Here is a 14,034-nt window from a genome sequence, read left to right as displayed (position 1 = left end):
CTCTTGAACATATTTATGTTGATTTTATGGATTTTATCAGTTTCTATTTAATATTTGTGTTAAAATGTTGTTTTAAATTTATCTGTCCCACTTCTACTGACACTTGTCCCACTTTACCCAAATGGCACTGTTTCTCTAAAAGCAAAACTTTATATACTTAGTTTTAATGGCTGGAAACCTACGGGGATTGAGTCGGTGCCTAAAAAGAACGCTTATTTGTAAAAACTTGTTTGGTTCAGTTTATACATCAAACAAAAAAGATATTGCAATTACCCGAAAACAAAATTTACGTGTCCAACTTCTCCCCATTCTCCCCAACAAATGTTTATAATTGTGCATTTAAATTGCATAGTAATTGTTTTTATAATGAAAAAAATAAAATACATTTTTATTCGCCAAGGTCAAACTCGTTTAACATAATCATTATTAGAGATAATTGAAAACCACATTATTTAAAATTACAATAAGGCTAAATTAACGGTAAAGATACATGAAAGTTACACTTTCAAAACTTGAATAATTTGGTATAGTTGCGTATTGCAACTGTACCAAAAATTTCCACAATACTAGAGTTTTACTCAAACTGTACTAAACTATATGTCATAGTGGCAGTTTTTTTATTCTGATATTGCAAGATTATAACGTTTTACAAAAACTGTAATGACTGGGTGTTATATATTTGCTAAAACCAAATTGAAACAATACCAAAAGATAAAAATATTGAAATTCAAATTGAATATATTTTAATTTATATTTGTAATGCTTCCCATTATCAGAAAAAACAGAGTTGAAAACCTGGTATAAAAATGGCTTTGACTCACAATAAATAAATAAAGATAAGTAAATGAAGCTTTAGAAATTTAACGTCATCAAACAAGGCTAGGTGATTCCATACGTATGAATTTACAAAATACGTATGAATAACGGCCAATATATTTTTTAGCAAATTTTTAGAAACCGACGAAGTGTTTTTTGCAATTTCAAAAATGACGCTAATGCAGTGTTTTTTTCCTTTTAGAATTAAAAATTTTTTATAAAATATTTTGATGCTATTGTCTGGTGATAGTACTGTTCATAAGTCATGTAATATAACAAACAAACGAAAAGTTATCGATCAAATCCATATATGTTGAAAATAAATTTTAAGGTTATTTATCAAATATTAATACATACTATTAATATATTAAGTAAACGCCTACTTTGATTTTTTTAATTTTTTGTTTTTACTTCTTTTCTTTACTTTTCTATTTTTATTATTTTTTTTACCTATAGTTTTTTCGATTTTCTATCTTGAAAATTTTAATCTTTTTGTTATAACAAAACGACCGCTTTTCTGGAAGCCTCTCCAATAATCCAATGATCGTAATCGTATTTTTTGTATTGAATCTTTTCCATTTATAGAAGATAAATAAATAAATGAATTTGTAATAAGATTTCAGTATTCATAGGGAGAACAATATAGAAATATAAAGACGGAATTAGTTGAGCTGAAGATTTTTAATTTGGATTTCGTTGGAATAATGTTGAGAGTTTTTCTGGCCAAGGTCAGCGGGGTGTGGTTCAAAATGTAACTAGCTATGTTGGGAACAAATCCATTTTGTCTTCCTCTAGCACCATTTCCGTGGATATTTTTTTATTTGTATTTTCTCAAAAAAAGACTACTCTTAGTATCGACATCTCCCCTTTCCTTCTTCCCCTCCCCCCTCTTCTTACACATAGAAAATTTTTTGACACGTCAATGTGGAGGGTGGGGGCTTGGTAGGACTTGGCTTTAGGCTTTCTTTTTTATGAAAAATATATTTTTCAAAAAAAATACTAAATAGATACTTTAGTAAAAATACTAAAATATAAAGATATATTGGTCTCAAATGGCTTGACTTCTTATTTAAATAAATTTTATGTACATCTTTTATATTTCGTTAGAAAGGTAATTTATTTTTTTTCCTGGAAAAATAAAAAGATTGGTTTATATTTACTTTGATAAAAAAAACCTTAACTTAACTTGGATCATTAAGGTTCTGTGTCTGAACTGCAAACACTGCCTGTAGAGGTCCAAATCGAGTAAAGCTCAATTGTACTTTTTAATAAATAAATTCAAATCAAATTTTTCGTTTCTCAAATAAAATTAAACTATCTTTCTAACAATAAAATCATAAAAAATGTTATTACACTTTTATGCTTTTAAAAAAAAAGTAATTTTCAAGGTGTTATTTTGAGCATAATACGTTTAAAATAATTTTATTATATATTTCAAGATAAAAACTGTTATTTTAATATACAAATTAGCAACAGCATTTAATGAACTGATGTATTTTTAATATCGTACAATAAATAAAACAACAGTTTTTACTAAAAAAATATCAAATAAATTGTATTATACATAACATACTCTAGGTACCTTGAAAAAAAGAGTAAAAACGTAAATGTAAAAAACGCATTATAATTTTTTTTCCCTACAAAAAAAGGACGTAATTTTTTTTTTTTTTTTGAAAATAATCATGAGTTATCAACAATTTCTAATTTGCGAATATCTGATATAAAATGTTCTGATCATGCATGACTTATGCAAACGGAAATTATTTTAATTTCCGCGGATTTTTTTTTTATCGTCTGACGCTTGCCCGCAGCCGTTTATCATTTTTAAAAGGATAATATTTCAGCAAAAAAGCAAAAATTTCTAACATTTACTTTATTTCTCAAACCACAGCTGTAAACTTCCACTTATTATAAATCAATTATAAGAATATTATATAGGCTTTCAGAGTATAAAGAAAAATAATTTGAAAAAGTACGTTTCTTGCCAAAAAAAATGTAAAGAAAAAATGCTTTATAGACAGAAACAATTTTTTTGAATGTGATTTTTATTATTTTTTGTATGTTTCTGTAAATAGGGCTTAAATTCAGCCCTTCATTGTTTAATTTAATATGGGTTGTGATGTCAGCCAATAACATTTTTATCCTTTAAAATGTCTCAATTTGTAAATTTATTTCCTTTCTTTTATAAAAAATGGCATTTATTTTAATCAAGTTGCATAAATTAATCATAAAAGGATTTATTTGCTGCGGTTTCCATTTATAAATAATTATCAAAAAAACATATTTTAAATTAATACCCAACATTGCCCTAGTTAAAAAGTCCTATAGGATCATATAAGAATTTCAAACAAAAAAATTTAAACCCCATTAAATTAAAGCACATAAATTAAAAAGAGTTTATAGTTATCAAAGTTTTATCTTTTTTTGTTCCAAAATCCTATAAATTCTATGGGACTTTTTGGCTGGAGTGTACTTCTGTTAGGTTATCTAAAAAAAAAGTTTTTAGAATATTAAAACATTTTCCATTTGCAACAGTCGCGTGATCACAACTGTTAATACCAGGATACTGTTAAATTTAGAGGTAGTGCCAATATTTGATTATTGCTAATCACTTAGTGCTGAAAACATATACATATTTTTTAATTGTTTTTATTTTGTTAACACCCTTTGTGAAATAAATAACAAGTTAAATGTAATTATCCCTGATGAACCCTGATGTGATTTTTTAAATTATTTACCTCTTTTTATAGAGAAGATTTAATACTAATATTATTTACTTATATTTGTTTTATTTTGGACTATATGGTACTCAAGACAAAAACGTTTTTCAAATATTCAATAGTCACAGTATTTAACTTTTGGTTTTTAAGTTTATCGCTATTATTTTTTAAATACTCTCACGATGGACAATCAGACAAAAACGTTAATATATTTTTAACAAAATCGTTAAAAAGATAAAGGAATAAGCGCAACAGTAGCATCAATTTTTAGATTGCAAAATACGCTTTATTAGTTTCTAAAACATTTTGTCCGCCTTTCAGATTTAAATCAATAAGATTTGATTACGTTAAGTTTTTAATATAAAATAAGTGGATTTCTAATATAAAATAATTGATGATTTATGGATAAATCTTATAATATAAAATGAGACATTATAAAAGTAGTGGCTTAAAGCCACCACTTTTATAATGTCTCGTTTAAGGGGCCCCAAAATAGTTTTAAGGACTTTTTTTTTTTAAGTCACTTTTTTACTCAACTATTTCAACTTTTTCAAAACTTTTTCAAAAACTTTTTAATTATTTAAAAAATTATTTGGGGAAGGGGAAAATGGCCGTGCTGCCCCTCCCCCCCTCCTCCTCCGATTGCCACGGGCCTGCGGTTTAGTCAGAATTATTTTCTTTAAATAAAGGTTTAAAAATTCCTTAAATTGAAGCAAAATTTTTGTTTTGGACTTAAAAGAATGAAAATCGCTTTTCTTACAAAAAAACCTTTAAAAATAAATAATTTCATTAATCATACATTTTTGGCATATATAATAATGTCATGTACGAATCATAAACTTTTAGCATCTAGGATAGATTATCGTAATATGAACATCTTGGTAATATCATATTACGATAATCTACCCTAAATGCTAAAAATTTATGATTTGGGTATGACATTATTATATATGCCAAAAATGTATGATTAACGAAAATATTTTTAATTTTTTTTCAAAGTTTTTTGTAAGTCAATTCAAAAAGTTGATTCAAAAAATAAAAAGCAACTATAACTTCACTTCTTACATCTTAGAGATCTTTTAGTATGCTCATAATATGAGCATTCTATAATAATATGAGCGTACTAAAAGATTTAATAATATGAGCATACTAAAAGGTCTCTAAGATGTAAGAAGTGAAGTTAAACTTTTTATTTTTTGAATCGACTTTTTGTTGTGATAGCAGAAACTAGTACAATTAGCGTAAATTTATATGCAGCAATTAGCGGGTATCATCTACTTAAAACGCTATTTTTTGCTTTGTTAAAATGTTATCATCACGAATGAATTAATTTGTGGCGTAAAATTTTGATGCTAAATTAATAAACATAATTTTTCATAAAGCATATTTTTTTCATAAAGCATAATTTTTTTCATAAAGCATAATTTTTTTCATAAAGCATAATTTTTCATAAAGCAAAATTTGTTAACAAGAAATCCGTTCTGTTTTTGTTTGAAAAAACAATTCATAGGAACATTTAGTTTTGATTTTATTTAAACATACTATTTTTGTGTAATATGAGCATGCTTACCCAGTGTTTTTCATTGAAATTATCTAATTTAAAGTCCTAAAATTGCAGTAGTTTTATGTTTTTTTGAATAAAAAAATAACATAGTAAAAATTTTTAATATTTTAACTATACAAATTATCTTTTTGTAATTTAAATTCAAAAATTTGTAATTTTATCGTTTAAACAGTGCATTCGTTTAAACAGTGCATATTAACAGTGCATTGTTTTTTGCAGTCGAAATGTTGTAATATTTATATTTATTTTTGCAGATTATAATAATTTAGCCTTTGCTCTTAAAGTATATAAGTGAATAGTTCATTAAAAAATAGTGTGCTATGAGTATTAACTACCCAGCAAACATTGTTTTAGTGGATTTGTTGTGAACCTATATAGGCATTTTTTAGCAGTTTATTGGAGTTTTGCTCATCCGTTCTTAAGTGGACCACTAGTGGCAGCTGCTATAAATGGCAAGCCGATAATTTTCCGGCATTTTAATGGTGGTTAACTATCAGCAAGCCACTTTTGGCGGCTGCCACTAATGGTCCACTAAGTAACCGATGTGCAAAACTGCAGCGGTCCGATCAAAATTTTTATATAGGTCTACTGAAATTCCTCTATAGCATGTTTGCAGGGCATGAGCATCATTTAAAAAGTAAATAAAAAGTGTAAAACTTAAAGAAAATACAAATTTTTCCTTGAATGACAAACAAGTTATTAACTATAACCCAAATAATGCATCCGATGGTCCGAATTACATTTTAGAATTCCAGATAGTATATCGTTTTATACGTCATTTTTGACGTAAATAAAAAATGGTTTATATCAAAATTGGATCTCCTAGTGTTGTATTTATATAAAAATCTTAAAGATTGATTGTAAATATTAAAATAAATAACTTTTAGAATTGTTTATAACACAATTGAGTACTGTTATACAGTTTTAGAGCCCCCACTAATGCTGTATCAAGTTAACACATAGTTTCTAAAGTAAAATAATTGCTTTACTTTTAGTATCAACTTATTGTCAGATCTTTTAATATCAACTTATTATCCTGTCAGATCAGTTTATCCTGCTTCTGGTAACATGTAACCCAGTACAATCTGCTTCATGTCCTGCTGCCTTGTAGGATATGCTTTTTTAGGCAAAAGCTAGGAGATGCCAACTCCAACTTAAAACACCCACAATAATAAATTCCTCCGGCTACTGTCTTGTAGAAGGCCTCCAAGGCAAAGACTTAAGGAATAAACAGATTCTATTTGTTGACCAGCCTAGCACACATTTTTCATCTTTAGGCTGGCGCTGATGTATTTATAATACATTGTTTCCAGTTTAGGATGTTGAATACTGGATCTTCTTGACTCAATGCATGGGTTTTGTTTGTGTCTCTGTTTTTATGACTAATCAACTCATTCTATTATCACCTTATGATGTTACAGCTCTAAAACTCAGTTTTACGGTTCTAAGACCGGCTGATAGTCAGGTTTCCTGAACTCTGTGGTTGCTCTCAGAGAGGCTAATTCCATCAACAGCTGAAAAATATCAAAGTATTAACAGTGCCATGTTGTGCGTGGATGGTGTCCCTGTTTGTACTTTTGTTGTGCATTGCTGAGGTCACATTTGAGCTCTTTGTAACGGCTTAGGGTTTATTAATAGTAATGTGGTAATTGCTTGCGCTATTAAACAGTGTTCTGAGTACTATCTATGCTTTGAGTCAAATTCTTCAACAAATTTAAAAATGAATAATGTACCAAAAACTATAATACACAAAAAACCATATCATCACCAAGTTCTCTAAATCTATCATTCACTAATATTTGTGGTCTTTGAAGTAACTTTTCTTCTCTTGAGTCTTATCTCTTGCAAATTTCACCAGACCTACTTGCTCTTTGTGAGACTAATTTGAGTTCAGCTGTCTCATCTTGCGATCTTAATGTTGATGGTTACCTTCCTTTAATTCGTAAAGACTCCAATAGTCACATGCTTGGCCTGAGCATTTACATTCGTAAGAATTCACCTATTTAACGTGAAACTAGGTTTGAATCCACAGACTATTCTTTCATGTGCTTTTGTTTAGCACCACTTCACTCGCCTTTCTATTTGCTCTATATTGCTCTCCTTCATCTTAAGACTGCACTTTTTTTGATGTTTTTTCAGATCATATTGACCAAGCCCTCTCTCTTCATCCATCAGCCTATATTTTTGTTGTCGGTGACTTGAATGCTCATCACACTAAATGGCTTGGCTCTAGTGTTAGTGATTCTGCAGGCATTAAAGCCCACAACTTTTACCTTTTTCAATCCCTAACTCAAATAGTCAACTTTACAACTCGCTTTCCAGACAACCCAAATCATTTAGTTTCTCTACTCGACTTATGTCTTGTTTCTGATCCTAGTCAGTGCTCAGTTTCTCCACATTCAGCCTTAGGTGCTTCTAATCACAGTTTGATCTCTCTAAAACTAATATCTCATTCTTCTTTATCACCTGAATCCCCTTATTATCGTACCTCTTACAACTACCTTAAAGCTAACTGGGACTCTGTCCGTGATTTTCTTCGTGATGGCTCTTGGGTAGAAATCTTTTGTCTTCCTGTCAACAAATGTGCTTCTTACATAACTTTGTGGATTCCAGCTGTTATGGAATCTTTTGTTCCCTCTCAATAATTTCAGGTCAAGCCTCACTCTCTCCATGTTTTCCTCACATTGTGCTGCTGCAATTGTAAATCGAAACCGTTACTTTCATATCTATCGGCAAAACAATTCTCCAGGAAACAGGCATCTTTTTATTACTACTAGAAACTATTGTAAAAAGATTTTATAAAACGCCAAAGCCCGCTATTCTCAGGTCATGAAATCTTGTATCTCAACTAAAAAAATTGGCTCTAGAGACTTCTGGAGAATCTTTAAAAGTATTAATAATAAGGGCAAATCTTTAATTCCACCTCTCTTGTATGGTTCAGACTTTGTCACCTCACCTAAAGACAAAGCTGAATTGTTTGCTTAAAACTTTTCATCAATATCATCTCTTGATTCCACTAGTTGCGTTCTACCTGATATTGCCAATAAACAGGTTGATCGATTGCTTGACATTTGTATCACTCCAGCTTCTGTATCTAAAGTGATTTCCTGTTTAGACTCTTCTACAGCTTGTGGCCCGGACAACATACCTGTTATTGTCTTGCAGAAGTGTTCCCCGGAACTGTCGTCTATACTCTCAAAACTATTCAACAAGTGCTTATCAGAGTCTTGTTTTCCAGCCTGATGGAAAGCAGCATATGTTATCCCTATCTTCAAAAATTCTGGAGAGCAATCTGATTCGTCTAACTACTGTCCCATTAGTCTTCTTCCTATCATAAGCAAGGTTTTTGAATTTTTAATTAACAAACACTTAATTTCTCATCTTGAATCTAATAACTTACTTTCTGACTATCAATATGGATTTCGATCTTCTCGTTCTACAGCTGATTTGCTAACAGTAATAACCGATAGGTTTTATCGTACATTAGATAAAGGTTGAGTGGTTAAGGCCATCGCTCATGAGATTTCAAAAGCTTTTGATAAAGTTTGGCATAATGGTTTTCTCCATAAAATTTCTTCTAATGGTGTATCTGGCAACATCTTTAAGATTATTGAATCCTTCCTTTCTAATCGTAGTATAAAATTTTTTATCGATGGTTAGCACTCTTCCACTTATTCTGTAACTTCAGGAGTTCCTCAAGGTTCTGTCCGTGGCCCTATAATCTTTTTAATTTACATTAACGATCTTCCAGATATTCTCATATCTAAGGTGGCATTGTTTGCTGAGGATAGTAACATTTATTCTTGTCGTAATAAGAAGCCAATACTCTCTGATTGCTTGGAGGGGGTATTTGAGTTTGAAAAGAATCTTACTTCTGCTACAGCATGGGGTTCACATTGACTGGTGAAGTTCAGTACAGATAAAACGGAAGTTTTTTCAGCCAATCATTATCGCAATAATTTAGATCTTCCTATATTTTTGAACGGTAATTTACTCGATGAGTTATTCACTCTTTATCTTATCTTAATGGATTAACTCTTACTTCCGACCTTTCTTAGAAACCATATATCAAATCTGTTGCAAAATTAGCATCTGCTATGGTTGCATCTCTTTATCGAGCTCGTCACTTTCTTACTTCGGATTCTATTCTTTATCTCTATAAATCTCAAATCCGGCCTTGTATGGAATACTGTTGCCATATCTGGGGCGGATCTTCTAATGATGCTCTTTCTCTTTAAGACAAGATGGAAAAACGCATTGTAAACATAGTTGGAACTGGTCTTGCAGCCACCCTCTAACCATTTTTACATCGTCGTAATGTTGCTTCTCTTTCTCTTTTCTACCAATACTATAATGGGCTCTGCTCTAAAGAGCTAGCGTCTCTTGTGCTATCTACTAAAATTCATTCTCGTGTTACTCGTCATTAATTAATTCTCATCCTTTTTCTGTGTCTGTTTCTAAGTGCTTCAAAAACTCTTATTTGTCTAGTTTTTTTCCTTGAACATCAGTTCTTTGGAATTTGCTTACTTCATCTTGCTTTCTTTATTCATATAATTTGCAATCCTTTAAGTCGTCTGTCAATCGTTATCTTGCTCTACAATCTTCCTCTTGTCTCTTACAGCAACTTACAGCTTTAATTAGTGGCTGCTTGCAGCCTTGTTGGAAGCAAAGATGTTTAAGAAAAAAAAAAAAAAATTTTTTTTCATTAGTTTTGTTAAATGAGGTATTAGCCTATGGATTGTAATTTATAAAATGAAGTTACGCGTCAGCTGACGAATTAAATAACATGTGTTAAAACTTAGCAAATTTAAAAAGTTAAAAATTATTTTATCATCAAAAAAAAACCAATTTTGATCCATTGCAGTCCTAATAATGTCAAAAATATAATTTTTTCAGTCAAAACATAGCTTTAGCAGTAACTGTTTCACCATATGAAAGTGGTTGTCACAACTCTTTAGATGGTTTTACAATTACATAATTTCATGGTGCCCCATGTATCATGATGCCCCATTCTTCCCTATATATCTTTGGATGTTTTGTAAAAATTTTATTTAATTTATTATGAAATAAACTTACAAATAGGGGAAAAAAGCCAATACAGGATTTATTTTTAATGGAAACTTTTCAATTCAATTCTTAATTACTTTTCCTTTTAATTTTATTGATTTTTTTTTTTTTTTTTTTGCTTCTTATATTTTTTGTATATTTCTTATGTTACGGGATTTTAAATACGTTTCTAATGGGATAAGCGATAAGGTTTTTTTTTAAAAATGCATGAGTGTAATAATACTAAATAAAAAATAGTCTAGTAAAAAAGCAGATCTAAAATATTCAAAGATTGAAGTCCTAAATAATTTTAAATAAGAAAACAAATGAATATCACTAAAAGTTCTATAAAAAAATATTTATATAAATATTACATAGAACCTAAAAAGCAAACTTATGAGATAAGTATGAAGAATCATGTTATCTCTGACTTTTAAAACCATGACGCAACTTTTTTTTTTTTGAAAAAACAAAATTGCATTTTAAGAAATGCAGAGCCAGCTAAAAAAAGTAGGCGTTTTGCGTTTTATTTTAATTTACAAACATCAATAACTTTTATTTATTTCATGTTATGGCTCTGGTTTAATTTTTTAACTTTATGCGAATGCTTAAGAATTTGAAGTTGAAATACGTAAAATTCATCATATATCTTTTAAAAGTCTTTTTTAGAAGTCTTTTTTAAGTCACTATTTAAAATGACTTGAAACTTTAGAATGGATTCTTTCCTATGTAAAATGTTCGTTAAAATATTTTTTCTTCCTCAAAACTTCTGAGATTCAATAAGTATCAGTATATATTTTAGAAAAATTATTTTACTTAATTATCCTGAACATCTAAGATTGCTTTTTTTGTTTGTTTTAAGAAAAAATATTCTATCTATGTAGCAGATACAGCAGGAAGCAAAATAGAGATGTGCCAAAACAAGTTTATGCTGAGTCCCGAATTTTGGATTTGCGGAACCTTAATGCGTTCTCATTTTTTTAATTTTCTTTATTTTAAACTTAACCTAGATATGTTATCGTTAGGGCCGTCCCAAGACTTTTTCGGCCCTGGTTAAAAAGTGAACAGAGAGTTAAGCAAGAGATTTAAAACAGAATATTTTTATTTTTAAAAACTTATCAGTTTGTTATTTTTTTTTTCAATATATTGTTCTTTTTATTATGAATTTAATACTTTTTTGAATGTTTTGTTTCATTTTTGGTGCGGCCACACTGGACTAAAACAGACTACTTTATAGCTGTTAATGTTTATTATTCTGTTTTATATCTAATAACTAAATAATATGATTGCTTTGATTAGAAATCTGCAATAATATGATAACTTAGTTTAGAATCCCCTTCACTTCCCTTCATCCTTCAAACACAAAATTCTAGTAACTCTAGTCGACAATTCAAAATAAATTCATTTTAGAAATTTTATTTTACATAATGTTTTTAGACTTAAGCTTTTACTATCAGTGACAATAAATGTATTAAAATCGTTTCGATTATAGAATGTTGGTCGGCACCTAAAAATATTCTATAGGCACTTTTCGTTGATAAAATTGCGAAGAAAAAGAATAAAGGTAAATGTAAAATATACATCTACAAGTAAAATCAATTATAAACTTTCTCTCTGCGCTTCCTGCACAAATACAGATATAGACATTTACAAAAAATTTACCACTGATTGAAAATTCTATACAACCCAGTAATTTATCTAAAACAAGATGCCTAGCTCAAACCGAACCAACAAAATTTTTAAGGGTGTTTATGTAATCAGTTATAAATACCCTTGTAAAAAATCAACTGACCTTTATTTAGATATAAACAAAAAAAGCTCAGGGCCGACAACACGGGTTTCAAAGTGGAGGGGCACAATTGTCAATTTTTAAATAAAATCGTCTATATCAAGAATTTTCTTTAAAAAAAAAAAAAGTCAAAAAGAATGCTTACACTTGACTTTTTAGTATCCTTGTACTTTATGAAAAATATCATATACCCGATGAACCCCATTTCTCAGACGATATTTGATTATCATACATTTTACAGATCAGATATAAAACCGATAAAAAAATTGTTTCAGATCTATAATGCACGCTGATCAATTAAAAAACTTAATGCTTCTTAATGCTAAGGAAGATATGTTGGACAAAATTGATTTAAAAAATTAAGTGTTCAAATATGGGCGTCATTAAAACAACGGATAAATTATTGTTTACTAGGGTATTTTTAAACTCGAGAATAAAAAAAGGTTTTTGAAGTCTTAAAGAAGAAGTTTTAGTCGGAAACTTATTACTAAAGCAAATATTCTTTTTATTTAACTCTTTGTAATCAACGCTACTATACTAGAATGATTCCATGTAATGATTAAAAAAAAATAATAATAATTAGATGGCATTTTTACTACTCATAAAAAATACGTTTTCGCACCGGTCCTGTTAATACGACTTAAATTTTATATAACTTATAATGAACTTGTACATATAAATATTTAAAAAACTATATAATTACGTCATTCCACTAATAATTTGCTTTTGTTTTAAAATAGTTCTCAAAAAGGTATAGGGTAGATTAGGGTAATATTAGCACCTTAAGCAAAAATTGGAATAATTTCAAAAATAATTAAGCTGGATCCAAAGTTATTACAAATAAACAATATTTAGGGATCCCTACTCATGATCCACTTAGATATTTGGGCACCCGAAATATTTTCTTAAAAACACAGAGGTTTTAAAAAAGTAGCAAAAATGCTCATATTACCCAGATCGCTTGGTAATATGAGCACTTTAAATTAGCACAAAAAAAAACAAACATTAATTTTGTAAAAAAAATACCAACCTGACAATTAGAAAATAATTTTTGGAATATTATGATTCGTTATTAACAAAACTTATCATTAAAAGATCAAATTTTAAGCCACTTTTTGTTGAAACAATACTACTATGTTTTCCGCAAGAAAAAAAAAAAAAAAATTAGTTCGTTATTTTTAAATTTTAACTCAAACATTTGAACGATAAAAATTCAATTTTTTTGAATTTAAATTACAGAAAAATGTTTAGTATTGTTAAGATATTAAAAACTTTTACTATATTTTGTTTTTATTCAAAAAAACAGTTAAAACCACTGCTTGTTAGGACTTTAAACAAGGTCCTAACAATAAAAATCACTGGGTAATTTGAGCATGCTCATATTTGACAAAAATGGCATCTTTAAATAAAGTTAAAACTAAATAGTTCTAAGCATTGTTTTTTAAACAAATTTAAGATTGGATTTATAGCTAAGATATTTTTCTTTATGAAAAAATTAATTTCATTATTTTAGCACCAAAATTTCGCGCCGCAGATTTATTCATTCGTGATGATATTATTTTAATAACGCAAAAAGTTTAAAAACGTTTTACTTTGATGATGATTAGATGAGCACCTTGATAATATGAGCATACTTAAAGATTTCTTAGATACAAGCAGTGAAGTTAAAGTTGCTATGTATTTTTTGAATCAACTTTATGTGGTGATTACAGGAATCAGTACAATTAGCGTAAATCTATATGCAGTAATTAGCGGCTATACCCTAATCTACCCTAAAGCTTTTTAATACCATTATAAACTTGTGCGATAATATCTGTAAAATGGTTAACTTATATTATTTCTATCTCTGAGATATAAAATTGGCAAAAAAATTTTAGTTGTAGTTACAGAAATAAAATTAAAAAAAAGGTAGTAAATCATATTTGAAAAAAAAAACACTTATTAAAATAATGCAATAGTATATTTAACGAAACTTATTGAATACTCTTCAACTTTGCCATGCAGTGTTTTTTCCTTCATAAAATAAAAGTAATTATTTGATCATTCTCGTTTAATCTATTTAACAATAAATTTGTTCTATATTTAGAAAATATAAGAAT

The sequence above is a fragment of the Hydra vulgaris genome, chromosome 08 (genome assembly GCF_038396675.1).
Source record: "Hydra vulgaris chromosome 08, alternate assembly HydraT2T_AEP".
Classification (NCBI taxonomy): domain Eukaryota; kingdom Metazoa; phylum Cnidaria; class Hydrozoa; order Anthoathecata; family Hydridae; genus Hydra; species Hydra vulgaris.
The sequence above is the reverse complement of the archived record's forward strand: the minus strand, read 5'-3'. Positions refer to the sequence as shown.